The sequence below is a fragment of the Podarcis muralis genome, chromosome 5 (assembly GCF_964188315.1).
Source record: "Podarcis muralis chromosome 5, rPodMur119.hap1.1, whole genome shotgun sequence".
Lineage (NCBI taxonomy): Eukaryota > Metazoa > Chordata > Lepidosauria > Squamata > Lacertidae > Podarcis > Podarcis muralis.
The window spans coordinates 63708085-63722981 of record NC_135659.1 but is presented as its reverse complement, the minus strand read 5'-3'; positions in this window follow the sequence as shown (position 1 = coordinate 63722981).

The window sequence follows — 14897 nt, the reverse complement described above, 5'->3', positions numbered from 1 at the left end:
CTCTTCCCCCACATTTTCTCTGTAGTCAACATCATTCCCTTCCCACTGTCTGCCAAGAAATACCTTTTACTAGAGGGGCGAGGAATGCCTTCTGGCTGGCAGGACATATCTCCCTACCCCAATGGTCAAATCTGACAGGTGAGCATGGTCTCCTTCTTGTCCATCACCTGATGTCAGGTGACAGAGTGCTTTGAAGCCCGAAATGTTGAGACTTCAAAGCACAGCACGGGGCTGTTTGAAAGCCAGTTTGAAAACACACACACACCCGCCACCCCAGAAGTTTAAACAGCAGCAAAGTTCAGAAAACCAAGATAAATGATGCCACTCAGTGTAGACAATACTGAGCTAGATAGACCTTTTTTGATGTTTGGATGTAGGATCAGTGCTGGGCCAAAGCTTACTGTGGGGTTCACACCCCAAATTCCTTATTTGTTATGGGCATCATGCTTTCATGAGCACTGTGAAACATGAAAATTATGAATGAAGAAAACTATTGTGTTTCATGAAGGAGACAGTTGCCTGGTCATTAAGATATATTATATAATGGGGTATTCCAAAGCTTACTTCGGGGTTTGGCACTAGGCCTGTTAGCAGACCAGCTCTGTGTTACAAAGATGTCTGCAAGAGTGACATGAAAGCTGGCAACATTAACCCCACAGTGTGGGAATCCCTTGTGGATGACCACCATGCCTGGAGACAGACAGACAAGTTGTGTATCCACAGCAGTGACCACAGAAGGAATGACCACTTGGAGGAGTGCAGAGAGAAAAAACTCTATAGTGCACCTGTAGCAGCAAAACCTTCACCTCCCCGACATGCAGTAAAACATGTCTTTCCTGTACTGGTCTCTACAGCCACAGCAGGTACTGTTACTCTTCAGTGGATTGACTTTACCCCCGAAGGTATACTCTTCCATTGTCTCTGAAGACAGATGGATGCCAACAACTTTGGGGTTTAGGGACATACTATATGCTTTAGTTCTATTTTAAGTTTTCTGATTGAGCTGCATTTTCAACTTTCAAATAAAAGATTGATAACTTCTAATCAGCTTCAACACCATAAAAAGGGAACGTGATCATTGTAAGCAATGGAACTGTATGCACTACGAGAGCTTTTATCCCTGCCCCTTCAGAATAATGCTGTCTGAAACTCCTGACTGAGAGCTACTAGCTCAGGCATAGGCAAACTCAGCCCTCCAGATGTTTTGGGACTACAACTCCCATCATCCCTAGCTAACAGGACCAGTGGTCAGGGATGATGGGAGTTGTAGTCCCAAAACATCTGGAGGGCCAAGTTTGCCTATGCATGTACTAGCTGATATATCTTCACAGCTTTGTGGGGAGAAAGTAGACAACCATTTATCTCTTGTTCTTGAGTTTGCCTCAAAATCTCTCTTTTGGCCATCCTTCCCCAACCTGGTGCCCTCCAGATGTTTGGGACTTTAGCTCCCATAGGCATGCTAACTGGGGATGATGGGGCTGCAGTCCAAAATATCTGGAGTATTCCAGCTTGGGAAAGCTATTTAGAACTTAGGAGCTGGGTTTCATGAAGATGCTGCGTTGCACAGAGGTCTTTTTCATGAAGTGTTCAAAATATCTCCCCATAGAGGCGTCTAAGAACAGTAGCTAAGTGAGCCATGACAAAACCTGAACACTGCTTCCTTATAGGAAAAAGCATATTCAATATGCTGTCATGTATGAATTATGGACAAGGGTCTTTCCCCACTTTTCCTCCTTTTTTTTTCTTTTTTGTATGTATGCATGCATTGAGAAAACGCAGATGTCCCTGCCTAATATGCTCCAATAAGGGTTATAAAAGCTATAGTGCTTTTAAAGGAGGGACATCCATTATTCTCAATGAAGCTGTCACTTTCTGAAATAAGGGGTGTTGCTTTAAAATAAAGGACATCTGGCAACTCTGACACTAGCACCCCAGCCCACGCACACATACATATTCTGACAGCTGTACAAGTTCAAAGCCGAATGCCTGATCTGACTATTAGAAGATGATGAAGCCTTAAAAGAACTAGAATAACTCTGCTTGTCTGTTTCTCCTCAAGGACTATGTGGAAACGTCTTAGTTAGTTAATCAATAATTGACTTAATAGCCCATAATGGCTCATTCTGATCAGATACAGTCCATTGGACAAATGTTCTGCAAATTACAGTCCTTTATGTTCTCCATTCATGTACGGCTGTACAACTTTCATTCAGTTCCTTTATTTTAGACAAGATTCCATGGAGAAGCCAGAAAAATTATGTGCATTGTCTAGACCTGACATATATCAAGAATCACCCTTCTTTTATATGTACCCACTCAAGCCCTGAGATCAGTTTCAGAATCCCTGCTTTGTCAGAGATTCAACTGCCAGGTGAAAAGCGGAGGCCCTTTTCAGTGATGGCCCCAAAGTCTGAAATGGCCTCACTACTGAGCGGGTTTGGCAGAGCGCCAGTGAATGGGTACAAGGAGGAAGGCCTTTTAAGTGATGGCACCAAAGTTTTGGAATGACTTTCCTAGTGAGGTTGATTGATCTTTGAAATTTCACCATTTCAAAAAGGATTTTAATGCTTAATACTTGCTTATTAAAGATTGTTTTACAGTTTGTTTTGTCAATTTTATAACTATGGTTTTGATGTTTGCATTGGGCTGTGCAATTAAATTCAACTCACAGAAGACCAATTTAAATGAACCTGTTGGTAATGCCCATTAATTTCAATTGGTCTACTCTAGGTATGATTAATGTTGGAAAGAATCTATTGTTCTAAGTAGTTCTTATTTTATAGTTGGGTGTGCATTTTATAGAAAAGATGGGTACAAAAAGAATAAATATGCCCAAATTAGCAGAGAGGAAGAAGCAAAACAGTATTGCAGCTACCTGGAATAGACTTCTGGGGGTATTTTATTTTATTTTTTAAGCATCTAGCAATTTCACAGCAGCAACATCTCAAAGGGAATGACTGGTTGCTGGGGGAAAACAGGAAAGTCTTTTGCTGATAATGAAGGTGTGTGCTTTTTCCTGGGTTTGTTACCTGGCCCAGTAGAACTGGGTGGTTTTTTTGCAGCCTGCGCAATATTTGTTTTAGCCTAACTTCCACGATAAGCAATGTACAAATATAATGTGTGTGTATTTACATTAAAATACAGGGGCCAGCCTTCTAGTTAACTACAGAGTTGTTAACAGGCCCTAAGAAGTGTCTACATATGAAACACACAGAGGGTCTTTACTCATTCACCTGCCAAACAGCTCCCCTAGAAGGAACTGTTGCTCATCATAAACATGGCAGATTACAAGACTTTGACTATGAAACAGCAAATGGCTCTCTCCACCACTTCTCACTCCATGAAGAGGTGTAGTACCAGAATTCCAATTTCATCTCACTCACCAGAAAATTACTTTATTTCCTGTGATGTAGGGAGGGATCCCAGCTGGTGGTTTCACTCAATCCTGTTTGCTATCACATGGTATTATTGGTCCACATTCCAGCACATATAGCACATCCTTGCTACAGTCAGTAATCACAATGCTGACTTCAGACTGGACATAGTCTTCTTCACTGTCAGTACTGCCTATTCACTTTCCCTTCCCCTCCAGGCTCAGTTTATGCAATGACACAGAGGGATAGCAGAAGGGAAATGGAGGCTGTTCCATCTACTTATTGTTGCAGCAGTCTGGGTGCTCAGGAAGACTTGATCAACAAGCAGTATGGCCAGAAAGCTCCAGGGCTTGGCTGTGGCGTCCCTGTTTGGTGGAGGGAGTGGGGACAGAGAGAGAGACTTTGCAGGTTCCCAACAAGGCTGATCCCTGATGTCAGCCCCAGATGTTCTACTTCCACTGTCAGATGCTGCATCCCTGTGAATACCAGTGGACAGAGTGCTGTTGTGCTCGTGTCTTGCTTGTAGGCGTCCCACAGGCATCTGGTTGGCCACTGTGAGAACAGGATGCTGGACTAGATGGGCCATTGACATCAGCGAACATGCTCTTCTTATGTCCAGAACAGTAATCACAGTTGACCTAGAAAAGATGCAAGTATTTTGAATGAGCTACTGGTGTAAAACTCTCAATATTCTATGGAGAAATGAAACTCTAGAGTCTAGGTCAAAACTAAAAAGCATTATGAGGCTTTTGTGCCACTGTGACTTGCATGATGTGTAGTGCAGACTGCCCATCTAGCAGCACCTTAGAAGAGAAAACATGTCAAAGCACAATAAAGTATTCACTCACGCTATGTGAGTGTGTGTGTATTTATGTGAGCATTTGCATTTAAATTACTACCTCCCTTCCCAAACAGGGATTTCCACAAGGAAACAGAGTAGATGCAAAGCCCTGACCTGCCTTTAAGAACAGCAAATGGCAATGGGGAAATATAGGCCAATGTAGTGTTGGCATTGTCCTCTCAGGATTGTTTGCAAGGCCCAGGAGTGTAACTAGCAAGGATGCAGAAGGGTATTAATGAAAAGAGTTATGAGGGCCTGTGACACATAATGGTCACATTACTAGACTATTTTCCGGGCTGGGAATGAAGTGGACGTCTGTGTAACTGCATTGAAACCTGGCATGCAGCTTCCTTGCTGTGTTAAGTTCAGTACCTAGCCAAGCTGGAAGCTGCACTGATTGGACTTACTGGCATTAACAATATGATGATGGTCAATGAGTATTACTGAACTAAAGCAGCAATAATGATCCTGATCATGATGATGATCATGAGGCTTAATGTGCTTCAGGCATCAACAAATAGTGGTTGTCAACTGGCTCTTGGAGGCTTGTTACTAGGCATGGTTGATGGAGGAGAAATGTAGCTACGAACTCCAGCATCAAGAAGAGAAGCTTGGCAAGGGACAAGAGAGAGGAATGGATAAATCAGTAGACCCAGTCCATTGGGATTTGGCAGCCTGGCGCTCCGAGGGGATGGGACATGACTTTGGAAATGGACAAGATCTGTCTTTGGTCTTTGGGTCTGTATGGAAAGTGGGAAAGATAGTATTTAAATTTATTAGAATAGCTGCATAATACATAAATCTTGTTCAGACCACAATCAATCATGAATGCATGGATGAAGTGGGGTTATGCCCACTGCCCCTGCCCACCAGCATCCATGGGTTTGGTGGAAAGGCTGAACACAGCCAACATACAACACAACTACATGTAGGCTCTGTATCAGGTGTCTTACTTTGGCAATGTGCATGATCTGATAGAAATTGCCTGCTTATATACAACTTGTACATGTGTAGGTTCTTTTTGCTCCTTTGAATGAGCATGTTGTTGTTGTTTAGTCGTTTAGTCGTGTCCGACTCTTCGTGACCCCATGGACCAGAGCACGCCAGGCACTCCTGTCTTCCACCGCCTCCCGCAGTTTGGTCAGGCTCATGTTTGTAGCTTCGAGAACACTATCCAACCATCTCATCCTCTGTCGTCCCCTTCTCCTTGTGCCCTCCATCTTTCCCAACATCAGGGTCTTTTCCAGGGAGTCTTCTCTTCTCATGAGGTGGCCAAAGTATTGGAGCCTCAACTCCACGATCTGTCCTTCCAGTGAGCACTCAGGTCTGATTTCCTTAAGAATGGATGCGTTTGATCTTCTTGCAGTCTTGAATGAGCATATGGAGTTCATTAAAATGTAAAGGTAAAGGTAAAGGGACCCCTGACCATTAGGTCCAGTTGTGGCCGACTCTGGGGTTGTGGCGCTCATCTCGCGTTATTGGCTGAGGGAGCCGGCGTACAGCTTCTGGGTCGTGTGGCCAGCATGACTAAGCCACTTCTGGCGAACCAGAGCAGCGCATGGAAACGCCATTTACCTTCCCACCGGAGTGGTACCTATTTATCTACTTGCACTTTGACGTGCTTTTGAACTGCTAGGTTGGCAGGAGCAGGGACCGAGCAACGGGAGCTTACCCCGTCACGGGGATTCGAACCGCCGACCTTCTGATCAGCAAGTCCTAGGCTCTGTGGTTTAACCCACAGCGCTACCGGCATCCCCATGGAGTTCATAGCCATGGATAAAAGGCAGAATCCTGCTTCCCCCTTCTGCATATTTGGTGAATATGTGAACGTGGAAGGGGGTATAGGGTGCTGTTGTTCTGTGACAAAATGGTAACAAAATGCAATAAATAAGTTGTTTCACTTATAGCTCAAATCTTAGTATCTAAGACCGAAGCCAGCTCAATACATATTGGCACCTTCTCCCTCATTCCACATATAGATTAGTGGACTGGCGATGGGATGGTGTCCTCCACTGCATTGCACCTAAGACATCAGGCCAGGCCAGGTGGCATACATTGACCTGTCCTCCCACAGAAGAGAGTAGTCAGGGGGGCTTCAGGGGGGCAACCAAGGGGCCGCCTCCATTGATATTCCCTCTGCAGCAAAGTGTGACAGTTGCCTTAATTTGCCCAAAGCTTGCCCTGTCCAACACCCCAGAGTTGATATGCTCTTCCTCAATATTATTATTATTACTATATCACTCTTCATCTGAGGATCACAGGGAAGTTTAAAATACAAAAACACAAAAATGCATAATGTTGTAACAAACAAAAGCAATACCCCACCTGGTTTTATCCATCCCAGAACTCAAGATTTGGCAGGCTAGAAATCTTTTCATAGGTGATTTCACATTCATAGCTGGTATCCTTTTTGCTCCCCTCAGGTGACATTGATCTTTGAACTCTGATAAAGAGAGAACCTGAAAAAGAGAGAGAGAGATATCTGCATTAGCATGATGATGTATAGGAGATCTGACCATTTGTCCTGTAATATGACTGCATATTCTCTTTTGTATAATGTTTTAGTTTTCTCTTTATAGCATACTTTTTTTAATAAAAACAATCTCTGACATGTATCTTTAGTACCTTTCTGCACAATGGAAACCCATGCATTAAAAGATACAAACAAATGTCTTGGTATGAGTTACTGGCACAGCAAGGAGAACATGCCAAATGAAAATGTTCCATCTGCTAAACCGTTACCTCACTTTTAATTGTGGAGAACAAATAATGCAAATTAGAATTCACATTTGCAAAAAAATATCTGGCATAACATTCATCCTATTCTTTCAGTGTCTCAGAAAACACTATTTAGGATATTGCAGAATTCTAGGATAATTCTATCCTTTTCCAGTGTATTCCGCCTTAGTCCTTTGGAGCCATTCTCAAGTAGCTTATGAAAGCAGGTTCAAAACAGCATATTATCTGAGCCTTCAATTTTTGGTATCTGAGCAGAAACTGTTGGCAATTGTGTTTTTGACAGTAACAAGACATCCTGTAACTCAAGAGTCTCAGGCATTCTGTTCTTCTGTCACTGAACTGAATGAAAACATATTTAAATGGGGGTGGGTGGGATCCCTGTTAATTTTTTCCTTCATTCAAATGGCAGGGTGCGGGGGAAGAGAAGAAAATCTCACATTTGCCAGGATCTTAGAGGGGAATGACAACAAACTGGTGAGGCAAAGAAAGATCATCTTCCATCTTCCAAGGATTAATCTAGAAAGAGCAAAATGAATGTGAAATAGCTTAAAGCAATTTTTGCAAAAGAAGGGGCAGAAGAATTATAAAGTAAAGGCTCCCCTCAATTTTTTTCTCTGTTTTGCATGCACAGATTTTCCTGTTTGATGTTTCAATTCACTATTGAAGGTAATAACTGAGTAGAACTAATAATTTTGATATAATTGCCTGTGATTCTCCTATAGCAGTGATTAAGGTTAAATTATTATTAGCTCCCTTGAATGTTGCTTCAAAGTGGCACAATGCCTGTGAGCACAGTTTTCCATTGTAGGCCTGCCTGGTACACCATGGAAGCTATAGATGGTGCTGTTTTCTTTTCCCATGATTTCCAGTGAAGCCTTCAAGAAATCCTAAGCAGGCACCCAGCTGGTTTCTTGGACAATATCCAAAATGGCTTTGTGTAAGAGAGAAGGGTCACTTGATTCACTGGAAAATATATCAAGATAGGGAAATATTATGTTTTCCCTTGTTAAGTACAGTACAAACATTTGCCTTATTGCCGAACTATTGTGGTGATAATGGTGACACCACTGAACTCTGTCACAGCATTGATGTGCATGCAGGTTGTGATTTGCCACGAAGTAGAAAAATGTTCAGAGTGAGAGGTGATCCAGATAGTTGTGAGCTTTGATTTTGACATGTTCTTCTCCTTGTCCTTGTCCTTGTCCTTGTCCTTGTCCTTCTCCTTCTCCTTCTCCTCCTTCTTCTTCTCCTTCTCCTTCTCCTCCTCCTTCTTCTTCTCCTTCTCCTCCTTCTCCTCCTTCTCCTTCTTTGGCCATCACTTGTAGCTGAGTAAGATTGTCTTCCATGAAAATGGTCTTAACAGTGAGTCCGTAAGTGACTGTGGAGGCCAATTTTGAATCCACCCATCCTTCCACAGTGGGGACATAGGTTTCTGGGAGGGAGTTGATCACAGTGAGGGTTTTCCAGACATGCCTTCCTCTTAGCTTGTTTCTCCTTTTTGCCCTGAGTTTGTGCTTCTTCAAAGTCCATGACACCTTTGGTAAAGGCTGTTCTCCAGTTGGAGCACTCTCAGGCCAGTGTTTCCCAGTTATCAGTGCTTATACTACATTTTTTCAGATTTGCTTTGAGAGCGTCTTTAAACCTCTTTTGTTGTTGCTTTTGGGGAGTAGAGTAGTTGCTTTGGGAGACAATAATCAGGCATCCAAACAACATGGCCAGTTCAATGAAGTTGATGTTGAAGATCATGCACAAAGTTCCCACATTGCTGGCTGTCGCATCTCAGCAACTGTCAAGCTCCAGACAGTGTGGCAGTGTTCCAAAAAATGGCAGGGGCTGAGCTCTGGAACAGCAAATATAATCAGAGGGAGTACTTACCACTCAACATTCTCAATTTGAGTGGGACATCATGGAATTACAGAAACCATCACGACTTCTGAGTAGTTCCTGGAATGTCCCATTTTTTTTGCTCCAGTGCTCTGGCAAGTCACCTGGATGATGCCAGTGCCAGACCAAAAGACATTCAGTTTTTGGGTCTCTCACTCTCACACAAGTCACCTTACTTCAGCGAGGACTCGGGACCAAAAATGAGCATCCTGATTTTGATCAGCGGGATGTTGGTGGGTATAGGGGTAGGTGCACTACAAGAGATGCTTATAAGAGTTCATGAAGAGAGACAACAATGATGTAATTTATGCTCTGATCAGTGGCCACCACCTTCTCTGCCACCATGTTGGCCAAGATGCAGCTGAAAAAGCTGGAGCAGCTACTGGTGGGTAAACTGCAGTGTAGCAAGAGCATCCTGTGCATGGAGACCCTGCTGGGCTTCTGGTCAGCCTCTACACCAAGTGTAGCCATAAGTCGCCACTCCAGAGGGACAGGCTCATCTTGGACTTCCTTAAATGGAATAGACCTCCTGATTATTGAGAGTGATGTAGGCAAGTTCCTCATCAATGGCACCTGGGCAGGCTACCCAGAGTAATCATACGCCCTCTACCCAAGGACCCCAGCCAGCACAACATCTGGCTGAGCTGCCTTAACAACCGGCATTATGTGTATTTTATATACATATGTATCAGCATGGTCAAGCAGTCAGAAATTCATGCAGTTGTATATTTGCCTACACATAAAAATGCATGTACATAGAGGCATAGTAACACAGGGAGAAGTATTGGAACTAAGGGGACACCCATGCTTAATAAAAACCAGATACAAACACAGATGGGCATGATGTGTATAAGGGATTCTCACACAGCTTTTCTCCTGATTCAGCTCACAAAATGAGCTCAATGACAAACAGAGGAATGGGTGCACTGGCAAACAGAGCCGTAACTAGGTGATCTTGCGCCCCGGCAGAACTGTCCAGATTGAACCCCCTAGCCATGGACAAATTAGCTGTTTTTTCCGCCTCTCCTCCAACACCCCCACCCACCCTTTCAATTCACCCTCTATTTAAAACCATATCTTATGAGGCGATAATCAATATTTATATTTATGGACATATTTTGCAGGGGGGGAAATCACCTGCACTCCTGGTGGGGGCCCACACCACCCCCTAGCTACAGTCCTGCTGGCAAATCGGAATGTCCAGCTGCTACGACTTCATTGTTTAATCTCCACACACACACACACACACACCACTTTTGAGATCATGAAAGCTTCTTAGAAGAATATAACAGGTGACTTGACTCATACGTTTCCCATAATGGTGCTATGGTGGTGTTCACCTGACCTCCCAACAGCAAAGTCACTGCAGCTTACCAAAGAGATGAAGGGGTGAATTGGGGGAACTTGGCACAGTGTAAACGCACCAGCAGAGTCAAACTGGCACTTCTGCTGGTGCATTTGCACCACACCAACCTCCCCACTTCCACAACACTCCCCCTCTCCCTCTCAGTGAACAGCAGCAGCTCAGTTATCAGGAGGTCAGGTGGACACTGTTACCCCACCACATTGTCCACTACTCAGTATTAGTCAAAAATATGACGTCTGTCCCTTTGAACCTTGCAATTCTTATCACAAAGATCACAGGGGAAATTATATGTCCAGATGCCCAAGTGTTCCTTTTTAACACTTCCTTTTACAAGCAGAACCAACGTGTAAGGCGTATATAGCGTAACTATATCCTCATACCCTGCAGCCTTTTCCCTCTTATTTGCTCCATACTGTTCTTGTGAGTGGCATTTATTTTTTTACGGAGCCAGTAAAGCCTTGGACACATATTTACAATGGTTCCATTTCAGAATGATGGAGCTGGATTCACCTGCTTTTTGTTTGTTTGAATCGACCGGACGGTTTGACAAAATTTGAGCATTGAAACAAGAGAGATCTGTTTGAAGATGTACTGCCCTGGTTCTTTTCAGTAAATGCTTTTACTGATTCTGTGTATACCACAATACAGATGTAACCCCAAACCTCCAAACTACTTGGTGATAAAGCGGTATCCACGTGTGTGAGAGAAAGAGAACTGGGAATATAAGGGAAGACAACAGGTGCAAAGTTTAGATCTTACAGGCACAATTTGGAGATTGCATTCAATTGCTCCAAAAAGCAGGCAACAGTACACCATGCGAATTAGGCAATTTGTCTGTGCTGCTGCCATTTTTTAAAGAGCTGTCTATGGGGTGTAGAGAAAATAGCTCTGGGCCATTAGGCTTGTTTGACCCCAGATGTCACTGCAAAGTGTTCAGATCTGGGATTTTGAATTTCTCATGCATATGTATTTTACTGGATCTGCAACAGAGATACTTCTTTTTCTGTCACTGGTGATGGGATGAGGAGGAGGATTGCAACCCAGGATCAGGCCTCTAAATAAACAAATGTTTAACCTTATTCTCTCCTGAGATGAGAAATCGCCTCAGGCAAGCTAACAATCGCCCCTTCCAGTACACAGCAGGCAGAGGAGTGTGTGAAAGAGAGCCAAAAGTATTTTGCTTTTCTCGCTCACTCATTTGCGTCCTGTTTTATTTATTTTAAACATTTGCATCCTGCCTTTCCACTATTGAGCCCTCAAGGTGGCTCACACAACATCAAAAGCTATGTTAGAAGAAACCAAAAGCTCTCCTGGAGATTTCAAAAATCCAATCAATATCAGCTAAAATAAAAAAGCACTCTATAACACCCTCCCACACCTCCTTCCCACCAAACAGCTGATCGGCACAATTGCTCATACTTGACAGAGCTATACACAGAGAGACCTGCATGCACATTTGTATCAGAACTGCAGAAGCCTAACCACTCTCCCTCTTTATTTCCCAACTGTACGTGCATGAACAACAAGCAATAAATATTGGCACCGAATGAGTGCCAATTTGTACCGAAAAGTGTTTTGAGTACTAATGCTTTCTCTGGGGGTGGGTGATGGTCACCTCAAATTATATAAATCTTCTCTGTTTGGGGTAAAAGCATGTTCATGTTCAGATTGAAGACGAGTGCCAAATAGCCTTGAAACCTGATTAGGCAAGCTGCAGTATTCATTGCTTTGCATACAAGCAATCCCGGTTTAATATTGCAGCCCACCTGAGCTGTTTTCTTCCTGCCTGCATTCTAGCTCATAACATCCAGCAGGCTGTGAAATAGGCTGCCAAGCTGCCTTCTCGGAAGCCCAGGCTAGATCAACCACATTTCTGTGAGCCCAAGGAAGAGGTGGAAGGAACCATTTGCAATCAATATATAACAGACAGGATGTAGGATGCAGACAGTCATGCAAAAAGGGAAATATTGGAGATGCTCTATCTTACTGCAGAAGAAAAACATGCATTAGTGGTATATAGATATAGATCGTACTTAACTATAGAAGGTTTTTCAGTGGAGGTCTAGAATAGAGCACATGACAGTAAAAGATGGAGATGTTCTTTCGCTGCAGGGAGCATTTTGGAGACACCTTTATCCTGCTTGGCTCAGAGCTCTTTTTCTTGGGTTCTGGTTTCGGCAGGGCCAGATTTAGGTTTGATGAGGCCCTAAGCTACTGAAGGTAATGGCGCCCTTTATATGTCCAGCTGTCCTTTGTCAACAACAAATTGTCGCTGTTTTTTGTTTTGGATATATACTATATGGTAATTTATGGACCTAATAGGTATCTAAAGCCATTTGCACATAACAAAATATGTATTTTATCAAAGTAATTGTTGAAAAACTTTCCTTTATTTTTTGGAGGGCCCCCAAGAGAGTGGGGCCCTAAGCTATAGCTTGTTTAGCTTATACGTAAATTCGACACTGGGTTTTGGTCCTCCAGACCTGCTTAGTTTTGCTGCACCTCAAACATGCTCCTCATAAATGGTCCTCAACCCAGTTTTGGTTTATAGGTGATGGGAATAAAACTGCCTGAGGCCCCTTTGGCTATTCTAAACAACACCTCATTGTGTTACAGTGTGTTTGGAATTGCAGGCTGTGTGCCTTAGTGTTCATGTGCATACATTTACATGCAAGTGCAATGCCTTATTGTTCACATGTGTGCATTTATTATTTGTTAATTGCCTTCCACACACATGCCTCAGAACAATGTAAAAAATTCATTAGCACTTAAAACGAAAAAGGTTAACAGCAACATCAGATAAATGGATTTGCATACATGTGCAGTACCACCTGGTGGCTTCTGCTTCTCTCTAGGTCTTTACAGAACTCTTAGCTACAAGGGACAGGTGAGCACATGTGCACTGTCTCTCATAACACGGAGCCAGAACATATGTCAGAGGATTTCTTCAGTTCTTTTGCATCTCTTTTGCATGGTTTTTGTTGGTGACACTTCTATAGCCCTTGACTTTGGCCCTAAAAACATAGCAATGGAGACTTCATATCTACATGTTAGAGAATCATTGGTCTGTTTTTAAAAGCATGGCTTTCCAAAGGAATCATAATTATTTCATGCTATTTCCCCACATTTTTAGCACCAAGAGAGAGCAGATATTTATACACTTCTGCTATTTTATGCACTTCCTCCTATTTCATTGAAGTCACTTCAATTTGCATCCTGAACATATTGGCAACAGAACAGCAAAGCAAACAGAGACAAACAAGACAAATATTAAACACAATTTAGACTTAATAGCACAGTTTTTACATTTAGGGTAATGTTTATGAGCTATACAACAAATACAGTGAAAGGATAGCATAAAGGATTCAATTTGCAAACAAAAGGACTGCATTTGCATCTATATACTTAAGCTCTTCTGAGGAGCAAAATTAGAAAAAGAGTCTGGCTGTTTTACTTCATTTTTCACCCTCTTCTCTTCCAAGCAACCTTTCATGGCCAGGAAATGAGGCTGTAAATTAATGAATGGGATCCACGCAATAGCTGCTTAAAAGTTTAGCTTAACATGCGAAAAGCTCAATGTTACCACGATCACCAAGCTACCACCAGTCCTGGGTGTATTCAGAAGTGGTGGGGTGGGTAGTTTGCTAGCAACATGACCAGATGCTCAAATGTTACAGATAGCTGCCACACACACATACCAGTAGTAAGCTTTCAAGTGGCTAACAGGCAATTTGACCACCCTGCAATTTTGAGCCTAACAGGAAGAAACAGAAACCTGCTCCTTTAAAAAATGGGACAAGTATGAAGATGTTGATCATGGGTAGGCAAACTAAGGCCCAGGGGCTGGATCCGGCCCAATCGCCTTCTAAATCCGGCCCGCGGACAGTCTGGGAATCAGCGTGTTTTTACACGAGTAGAATGTGTCCTTTTATTTAAAATGCATCTCTGAGTTATTTGTGGGGCATAGGAATTCGTTCATTTCTCCCCCCAAAAAATATAGTCCGGCCCCCCACAAGGTCTGAGGGACAGTGGACCGGCCCCCTGCTGAAAAGGTTTGCTGAACCCTGATGTTGCTGATGGATCCAGGCTTTCCCTTCTGTTAGAAGAAGAGACAGGGGCTTACTTGGGAGAGTGAGACTCTTAACACCAGCTTAGATCCCATTCAGTGTATGGATAGTGCTCCTTTTTATTGCTGCAGGCATGCAACCTACCACTAGAGGGAGTCTAATGCACCTTTACAGCAGTACTCGCATCTTCCCCAAGACTGTGTCAAGAAAACTAGAGGCTCTGTGTTCATTGTCGTGGCAAAAATAAAAGCAGCTTCTTTATTCATGTTTATGCCGTGGCTTATTCCATATCCACCAAAATAACAGAATGGCTCTGAGTAGCACAGAATCACCTGGGCAGGGCACTTCCCACGTAGTTAGCGGCAAGAGTTGACCTGAATGTCAAAACTGCAGCCGTTGGCACCTGCTCTCTGCTACAAGCATATTCAAGAATTGTGGGCTGTTAGGAGGAGGCCATCAAAGAGAGAACTGCCTATTGCGCTTTCCCTCGGGCTTGGTTGGCTAAAAACCTCAGCTGCTCCTGCACATATGGCTCGCCTTTTGTCATAATTTGTGTTCTTTGTGCTTTCCGAGATGAGAGATTTATTTACATCAGTCAAATCTCTCGAGTTCTGGGAGGCATTTTT